The sequence below is a fragment of the Vicia villosa genome, linkage group LG3 (genome assembly GCF_029867415.1).
Source record: "Vicia villosa cultivar HV-30 ecotype Madison, WI linkage group LG3, Vvil1.0, whole genome shotgun sequence".
NCBI classification, from domain to species: Eukaryota; Viridiplantae; Streptophyta; class Magnoliopsida; order Fabales; family Fabaceae; genus Vicia; species Vicia villosa.
In genome coordinates this window covers 48,829,318-48,839,415 of record NC_081182.1, presented here as the reverse complement: position 1 = coordinate 48,839,415, position 10,098 = coordinate 48,829,318, and positions in this window count along the sequence as shown.

The following is a 10,098-nucleotide window of genomic DNA, read 5'->3' as shown; positions in this document are numbered from 1 at the left end:
TTTGCACTCTGATTTTCCTTGTTAATTGCGGGGTAGATTTGGGGTGTTACAATGCATCTCTAAAAATACCTGAGGGAAATTTCGAGTTTTCATATGTGTGAGTTACACTCTCAGGGTGGAAAAAGAAATCCCCCTTGCAAATAAGATAGAGACTACTAAATGGAAGATGGAAGATGGAAGAGGTCAATGTGGTAGACGCGAAAGCGAGTTTGTCACGAACTCCTACTTTAGAGGGTTTGACGTGCCAAACATATTTTGAGCCACTAACAAGTCCCATATATTAAAGGGATGACTCATCGAATATACTCATTACTTGGTCAATGTATTACTACATACGTTCGAAGATATAAGCAAAGGAATCAATCTCTCTTTAGAAAGTGTAAAGCCTTAGACTGCTTTCAGGATGATCGACTGACCCCACAAATCAACACGGGTCTTTTCAGCATGCTTTGACCTCACTCACACGCTTTCCGAGAAACTTCCCAGAAGGTCACCCATCCCAGAATTGCTCCAAGTCAAGCACGCTTAACTATGAAGTTCTTAAAGAACGGGCTACCGAAAAGAAGATGCATCTTGTTGGTATAGGTAGTACCTATCAATCCTTATATGCAATCCTTCAACCATGCAGTCCCATACCTGCACGTTCTCAGGATCCCTCTCATTCCGATGTGGCGACCACCCTAGCCCCTATTGGCCTCAAGTGTTACATGCGGCGCAACCACCCCTCGCCTTCTTCGGCCTCGGGTGTTACAGAAAGGACCAGAGATATAAATATTTAACTAAATAGTTAGATTGATTCATCACTTATTTCACATATCAGACACCTAAAGGCCCTATCTTGGTTAATCACAAATAGGGTTACCTCTAATGTACTCATCGCAAGTACAATTGACGCTCACTATGGGATCTTGTAAAACTGTTCTGGAGCACACCATTTTCTTTAAATATATAGAATAACTCAATCACCATTTCTCAATTGTGGGCACGAGAAATACATTCAGTTCTGGAGGCGATGAGGTCCTAGTGGGGATGCAGACCACTATGGAACAGGCCATGCCGCATGAATTAAGTGTTGGGTGAGAATATGGAGTAGGAAAACAATCTAGAGGGGGTGAATAGACCCTTTAAAAAAACTTCGAATGATTTTCCAGAAATATAATATCAGAGTTTTTTCAAAATTGCGCGCAGAAGGTTTTAAACGAAAAATATGAGAATTATACCTTTATTGGATTTTTATCACGTCTAAAAATACATAATTCACAAAATTCACAAAATTGCACGAGATATGTCATAAACGATATTTCAATTATGATCGGATTCTATTAGCACTAATTTCCCATAATTTAATCACCATTAAAGCTCAATTAGACACATATTCTAACAAAATTTAACCTTATGTAATAAATCGTCACTAATTGAATAAACGATAAACTAAGTTAAGAATTGAAAACCTAAGCATGCAATATTCTACAAAAGTTAAATGCAAGAGAGTGAGAGAGAGAGAGAGGGAGAGAGAGAGAGAGACACACAGAGAGAGAGAGAGTAAACTGGGATATATAGTGGTCCGGCGTTCATCCTCGCTTTGCCTGCTCCACTCTTCAATGGTTTCCCATTAGAACCTGCTTTGTTCTTTTTTATTTTGACAAATATTGCAAGCGTTCATACAATCACTAATCCACAATAATGCTGAGAAAAATAAATCTTCTATATGGTTTCACATAGCGTATTGCCAAACTCTTCTGCGTAATCTTTACTCGATTCACACTTCTTGAATCTACCAATATATTATATCGCCAATCTTCTCACAGTCTTCGTGTGTGGCAATCACCCCTTGATCCCACAATTTTCTTGAGTGATGAAATGTTTGAAGATTTGAGAAGAACTTCAGCTTGTTCGTAGCCTTCCACACAGTCACTACCAAGGAACATGGAAAGAATAACCTCCTTATTTTAACTGGATTTTTCGGAACCAATGACAACAACCTCAATCTTACAACTTACTAGAAAGTTTCAACCAAATCTTCAAGAATGATTAATTTCAAGATGATGTCTCCCTAAATCAATTACAAATCTCTCATTATCAAGATATTAAATTAAATTAGAGGTTGAAGATGAAAGAATATCGTTGCAAGTGTTTTTGATTTTACAAAAGTGAGAGGGTCTTGATTTTCTGAAAATCACAATGTAGATTACGTAAATGGGTAATCGTTATTTGAAAAATAATGGCAAAATTATTTTATATGTGCTTGAGATTAAGCATAAAAATGGATAGAAAAAGTTAGTTATATTCTAATCAAAATAGTTTCATGGTTTTAGTCAAATGAGCAAGTGAAGTGGAATAAGAAAGCATGAAGATGTTTGACCCATTTCTCGTCTAACTTGAATCAAGTGTAAAGTTTGATTCTAATCAGAAAGCCTATAATTTAAATCAAGTGTAAAGATTGATTTGAATCAATTCTAACAGGGCCAAAAGAAAACGTGAGAATAACTCACTGATTGGAATTAGGTGAAAGTATGTTTCGAATCAAATGAAACAGAGGTGACCCAGATCAGTGGCGGATCTAAGCTCCGGCCACACTGGGCATTTGCCCAGGCTCTACCTCAAGCCATGGCATCACTTCTAACAACCTTTCATTCAATCTCCTTCTCTTTCACATTAATATTCCTCACTTTCATCACACCATATATAACCAACATAATTTCTATGTCTTGCCGCTGCTTCCTCCATGTCTCAGCCGCCCATGACGCCGATCAGTCTCTCCATGAGTCGCCGCCGGAATCCGCCACAGGTAGTCTTGTTTTTGTCTTTCCCGTTTTTCATCATTTCCATTTTTTGTTTGAACTGAAAAAATTTGTTGGTTTGTCTGGTTATTATGTTCTCAATTTAAAAGAAATATAGGGTTCATGTTCATGTAAGTCATGAATTCACATCAAGAAGATAAAAAATACATTCCATGTAAGTCGTGAATTCACATCTAATGCGTAAAAATACAGCTTTTGATCTTGCCTGTAAGGTGTTCGATAGAATGCTTTAACCAATTTTCGCCTCTTTTCGTTTCAATTCTAACCTCATGATGTTGAATTATTGTTGTTGTTGATGATGATTGTTGTTGTTACAGGTTGTGGTTTATGAATCGGTATTGAATTGGAAGTGATTCATTGTTCAACTAGGTTCAACTTTCATCACGATAAAGTGACTATAGAAAAATTGGAAGTGATTCATTATTCAACTAAAGCTCAAGTGGCTTTGGTTTTTACAAAGGCAGACAAGGCTGATAGGATTGAGAAATTGAGAGATGAATTGGAAGTAACATAGTTGAAGAAACAATTGTTTGAATTAAGAAAAAATGTTGAGAGTAATTCAAACTATTGTAAATAAGTTAGGAGGTGGAGATTGTAAGATAGCATATCAGAAGAATTTGGTTTCATCAATTTGTTCATCCACTAATGTAATTAGAAAAAGAATAGTGAAGCTGATGCAAAACAAGAACATATGGACTTTCTTGAGTACATCATGAAGCAAAGGAATTTCCACTCTTGAAGGGATTGACTGGTTTGGTTTAATGACAGGATTTCAAGTAGGTGCAACAATAATTTGAAACTAGTATTGTTCCTTATTTAAAAGAATCGTGTCTTTCAATTTTTTTACTCTTGGTTATTCTGTTAGAAGTATATAATATATGCAAGTATCAGAATAGTTGCAATTGATGTTTTCACATGCACATATTGGTAGCAGTTTTATGTATACGGATGTATACGAATTTATTGCAATTGATTTAATCACATGCACATACTGTTTTTTCTTGATGTTCATACAATACAAGACCAACATATAGTGAGAGATTAGACAAGACTCTAGTTCATAATTATGTAGGCTAAGGTTGGTAGAGAAATGTAGTAAAAAGAGACCTTAATATGTAACTAAGTACATCAATATAACGAGTCTCTTTTATTATATATATTATATACAATGTGAATTTGAGGTCTTTAAATTTTTGCCCAGGCTTCAGAATTTTTCTGGCTCCGCCACTGACCCAGATCTTCCTGATTCAAATCAGGTTAAAAGTATGATTCGAATCAACATGTTTGAAAAACTTTGGTTTGTATATGTTCATTTTGATTCGAGTCAGGATGTTTTCTTTATTTGACTTATGCACACAAAATATCAAGTTTTCATAATATTCAAAATACTTTGAAAATTTTCTTTCCACCTAACTTAAAACCAATAGCACACATGGTTCTTATTTCTCTGACTCATGCAATTGACTAAAAGCATCATGATCAAGCTCAAATATAATCATTCATTTATGCATGTTAAAATGATATGATTTAGAGATGTACAATCATGAAGGAGACTCAATAAAAGATAATAAATAAAAGTGGTAAGACAAGCAACACAATAACTGTATTGGGGTGCTCCCTTGAATGTGTTAGGGGACATGCAACCTTAGTCTCCCCCTTTTTGATGTTTGGCATGATTTCACTTGGAATTGAGCCGACTTTTGGCCGAAAGGAAAAACACTTGAGCCCCCCCTGAAAAATTGCATGCAAACAACACAATATAAAATGCATAAAACAATCCCGGACTCACATTGCAACTCCCCCCCCCCCCCCCCCCATTTGACAACATCAAAAAGAGATAGATTGAAATGAGTCTACAAACCAAATAACCAACCACAAACAAAAATTTCTAGATGAACACATGAGGTAAACAACTAAGAAGAATATACAATAACAAAGATCAGATACAGAACAAGAAGATATAAATCTACATGCAACAAAGTGCAAATAGACATGAAACACCAACATTAAATAATATACAATTAAGTGTCAAAAATATTATGTCAAGGAAGCTTAAATAATGCATGATCATGTATACAAATGTTCAAATGCACATAATTAGAAACACACATTCAAAAGGACATAAATGAAAATAAGAACAGTCAAAACATGTTAGAGATGAATGAGTAAAGTAAATAAGATAATAAGCAAACCAATGAACATATACAGAACAAACACACACAATGATATAAAACCGGATACAAGAGTTATAGAGACATAACGATGTAGCCGACAAAACTATGATTTGCTACAAAATAGTGTCAGTAAAAATAGAATATACACAACAAATGAAACTAAACAAGATTCTCATTCTATTTAAAGCATGAGAAATCCAAGATTCCCAAATCTCTACAGAACTTGTGAAAAGCTTGCGAAGATAATTGTTTTGTAAAAATGTCAGCAAGCTGACTTTTAGTGTCAATGTATTCAAAAGCAACAACCCCTTTTTTGACATGATCTCTAAGAAAATGGTGTCGGATTTCAATGTGTTTAGTTTGTGAATGGAGTAATGGATTCTTAGTGAGTCTTATTGCATTAGTACTATCGCAGTTAATTGGAATGCAGCCAAGTTTTAAATCACAATTTAGCAATTGTTGTTTTAGCCATAAGACTTGTGCATAATAACTACCAGTAGCTACGTATTCAGCCTCAACTGTAGAAAAAACAACACTATAATGCTTCTTACTGTGCCAAGAAACTAAACAACTTCCAAATAAGTGACACGTACCACTAATGATTTTCCTATCCGACTTGCACCCTGCAAAATCGGAATTAGAAAAACCTACTAAGCTACAAGAACCACCTTTAGCATACCAAATACCGTGTTGGGAGGTTTCGCTAAGATGCCTCAAAATTCTTTTTATGTTATTAAAATGGGATTTCTTAGGTGATGCTTGATATCTAACATACATGCACACGTTAAACATGATATATGGCCCATTCGTCATTAAATAGAGTAAAGATCTGACTATACATCTATACCTAGTAATGTCGAAGTCCACTCATTTCTCGTCTTTGTCAATTAGTACATTTGAAGCCATGAGTGTTGAAATACTTCTAGAATATTTATCGAACTTCTTGAGAAGATATAAGCAATATTTTGTTTGACTTATGAAAGTGTCTTCTTCGGATTGCTTGATTTGCATCAAACTTGTAGACTCTTGACAAAGAGATTCATTAGTAGAACTTAAAATAATATCATATACATATATTTGAACTAAAAGAACATGTGTTGCTTTGCATCTAATAAACAAATTGGTGTCGACTTTACCACGATTGAATCCTTGTTTGATTAAAAATCCACTCAATCTCACATTCCAACCTCTAGGAGCTTGTTTGAGACCATATAGGGCTCTTTTCAATTTAAAAATATAGTTAGGATTATCGTAATCCTCCAAACTCATGGGTTATAAGACATGCACCTCTTCGTTTATATGGTCATTCACAAAAGTAGATTTTACATCCATTTGAGAAAGCTTAAAATTCGGGCAGCAAGCGGAAGCCAAAAGGAGTCTAATAGCTTCTAGACGAGCTACAAGATCATAAATATCCTCGTAGTTTATTCCTTTAACTTGACTATATCCTTTTATCCACTAATCGTGCTTTATTTCTAGTAATTATTTCATTCTCATCCATCTTGTTCCTAAATACCCATCTAGTTCCAATGACGATTTTATCAATTAGACGCGGATCAAGGTCCCTACATTGTTAGTTTAAATTAGATAAATTTTTCTTGCATGGAAATTAACCATCATTCGTCAAGTAAAGTATCAGATATTGATTTAGGCTCAATATGAGAAATGAAAGCAGAGTACTTACATAAATTATTAATTTGTGATATAGTACTTACACCTCTTTTGATATCTCACATAATTTGATCTGACGGATGATCATTCGCAATTGTCTAATCTTGAGGCAGCTTGTTTAATGTCTCTTGTTTTTCGTCCTCATGTAAGCTTTCCTCTTCATCGTCATTAATGGCCTCATCCTTTGATGAATGAGGAGGATCTTCTTTGGAACTTTTGTCGTTAATCAACATATCAGTTATCAAACCTGAAACATCAGGGAAAATACCTTTCCTCGTCTTTTTAAGTGAGTACTCGTCAAATTCAACATGAATAGATTCTTATACTGAAGCAGTTCTATGATCGTAAACTCTATAAGCTTTACTCATGGATGAGTACCTTAAGAATATCCCTTCATCGGATTTAACATCAAATTTACCAAGATTATCCTTTCTTTTATTTAAAATAAAACATTTGCAACAAAAAAATTCAAAAAAAAAAATGGTTTTCTACCTTTAAGTAACACGTAGGGTGTCTTCTCTAGGATGGGTCAAATGATTATCCTGTTTTAGACATGTCTTGCGGTATTAGTCGCATATGCCCAAAAGTACTTAGGCAGACTCATTTCATTTCAGCATAGTTCTAGGTTATGGTTTTAGGGGGTTTTATGTCCCAACTCCATCTATTCCATTCTTTGGTAGGATTAGCTAGAAAACAACAATTGGGTCTTCCATATGGATAGTTCAGAGGCAGAGTTCTCATCAATCGGAGCTAACAACCCGTGAGATGTTTGGTTTTCCTATCTTCCTCTCTATGTATTTCTCTTTTGTTGGGTTTGTTTGTATATTTGCTAATCATGGTGTTGTATAAAGCTTGCTTTACAAATCAATCTTGATGTCTTCCTTAATCTTTTTTCATTTATGTTTGGATTTGAGTTGTTGTAGAAATAGACCTTACAAATATTGATTGAGGATGGATATCTGTTAGTTTCTAGATTTTAGAGATAGGTTTAGAACTAACAATCACAAGTGTATCTAATATTAATACTTTCATGTTGCTGTTTCGCGCGAGACATCGCTGACGCGAGAATATAGTTGTTGTCGCAACTTTGTGTTAGACAAAACCTTGTTTGTAATACGTCTAGTAGGTGTTGCAGAAATGGACACTAATGTAAGAGATACGTGATGATTTTGACGAGTATTGTAGGTTGAGTACAATTGATCGATAGGTTTAAGTTTGTGACGAGTAGTTTATATTCATGCCTAATAAGGTTTTCTCTCCGAAGAATGTAGTTATTTACCTGTTAACACCTTTTAATTTTAAACCATTTTAACCTAAGCACAGAACTGCATAAAAGTTGAATTACATTCTTTCCCTCACACTATTCCCTATGGATACGATATAATAAAACCCAAAATTCTTCCAATCTTTTGCTTGTCGCTTTACTACGTCAACAAAATGGCATCGTTGCCGAGGAATAATGTTTTGATATTGAATTGCATCGCAATAGTTTCTATGGTTTTGAGTTTTATATATATATATATATATATATATATATATATATATATCGTATATATTGTATATTTTCACTTGTATATTTTTACTTGTATATGTTTACATATTAGTATAGGTAGTATGGTGAATGTTGGCTAAACAAGTTGAAATTGGACCAGTTCTGAAAATTCAAGTCTTCACTTCTCAACTAGCGTATCCAATTTCACATATTTTTTTAGTAAGCTTATAGTTGTGTTTGTTTTTCCACACTTGGTATGTATGTGTTTTTGTTGTGTTCAAGTGTGTGTAAATATGTTTTGTGTATCACTGTGTTCAAGTGTTGTTGTAAATTGTCTTATTTTCGTAATGTTTGTTAAGTGTTTGGTTAGGATTTTTTTTTAGGTTTGCACTTGAGGCGAGAGTATCGGCGTGTCGAGAGGAGGTTACTTTCCAAGCACAAAAACAATAAAGACGTCGAGCTAACAACGTAAAACAAGTTCTTGTTGGGAGGCACCCCAACGGTTATAAATTTTGTATATTTTGCAGCTGAGATGTGTAGGTGTTAGTGGAGGTTGTGCTTGAAGAGTCAGATGTTCTGATTATTCAGCATTTTCCTGCTACCTTTTAGCACGGTTAAGCCCAGTTAGTGCGCCTTTTTTTTTTACGGCCGCTTTGCACGTTATGCCCAGCTTAGTGCGGTATGATGTGTGCCAGTGGTATATTTGCTTCACTTGACCCTCATTTTTCCCACTTTCACCAAGGCGACTTAGAATAGTAAATAACAATAGTTTTTTCTAATGTTTTGTTGGTTGTTTGTCATTCCAATTTTTTCCCGTTAACTTGAAGATTTTTTAGGTGATTTTCTAAGATTAATCTTTTCAACTTGCAGATGTATGGTAATGATATTTTTGGAGTTGTTTCATGCAAGGTACTCGTTTATCGCTTTCTATAGCATAACTTGTTTAGGAAACTTATCATTTGTATAATTACCATGTCATTCATTCTTTTGCATTACTTGCTTTTGATTGAATCACTTTAGTTCCCAAACCCCAAATGTGAGGAAGCTTTCCATTGTTCATATATGTGTAGGAGATCAACAATTTTTTTAACTAGATTTTATTATGTTTAATTTTTTTGTTGATTTATATAAAAGCATGAAAAGGATCAAGACATTTTGTTTCATTTTGAGCAAATAGTCAATTTACCCTGTGAGTGTGTGAGCATTTGTTAAGCCCTTCAATCTTTTGTCAATATTCGTGTTTCAATTGAACTTGATGTTTGTTGATGAGTATTTAGTTCACTTTTTGAATGGATTTTGATTCTTTTTGTTTCTTGAATCCTCAACCATGATTTATGGTTTAAATTTTTACCTTGCCTTAGAAAGTAGGGAGTATTCACACTTTGATGTTGGTTGAATTCAAGTTGGGGAGAGAAATGTTTGCTTACTTATTGGTTGGTTGATATGAGGTTGAGAAAAAAATGTGAAAAAGAAAATGAAAAAGATTTGAAAAAGAAAAAAAGAAGTATCAAATAATTGTGCTAAATAAGTTATGTATTGATGTAACATTTTTGGGAAAAGATATGAAATGTGATTGAGATTTTGGTGCTTGAAACTTTGTGGGTTGATCACTCCCTTAGATTTAGGCAAGTTTTTCTTTCAAGTAGCTTTAGAAATTGTCCTTGTTTGTTAACCAAGCCACATTACAACCTTGAAAAACCCTTGTGATTCTTGCTTTTACGTCTTCAATATGAGTTTTTGGATGAATGCATAATTTAGTCTTTTGTTTGCAAGATTTTTGGATGAGTGTCAAAGTCCATCATCGTGTGTTCTTCAACCCCTGATGAATTTTTACTATGTGTGATTCATGATTGAGTTTTTTTTGTTTTAGATTGTTTGGTATGATTTTTGTACTTAGGATTTGTTTTGTTTTCGTGTTACCTTTTTAGGGTTGTGGTAAGTTTATTTTGCTTACATTTTT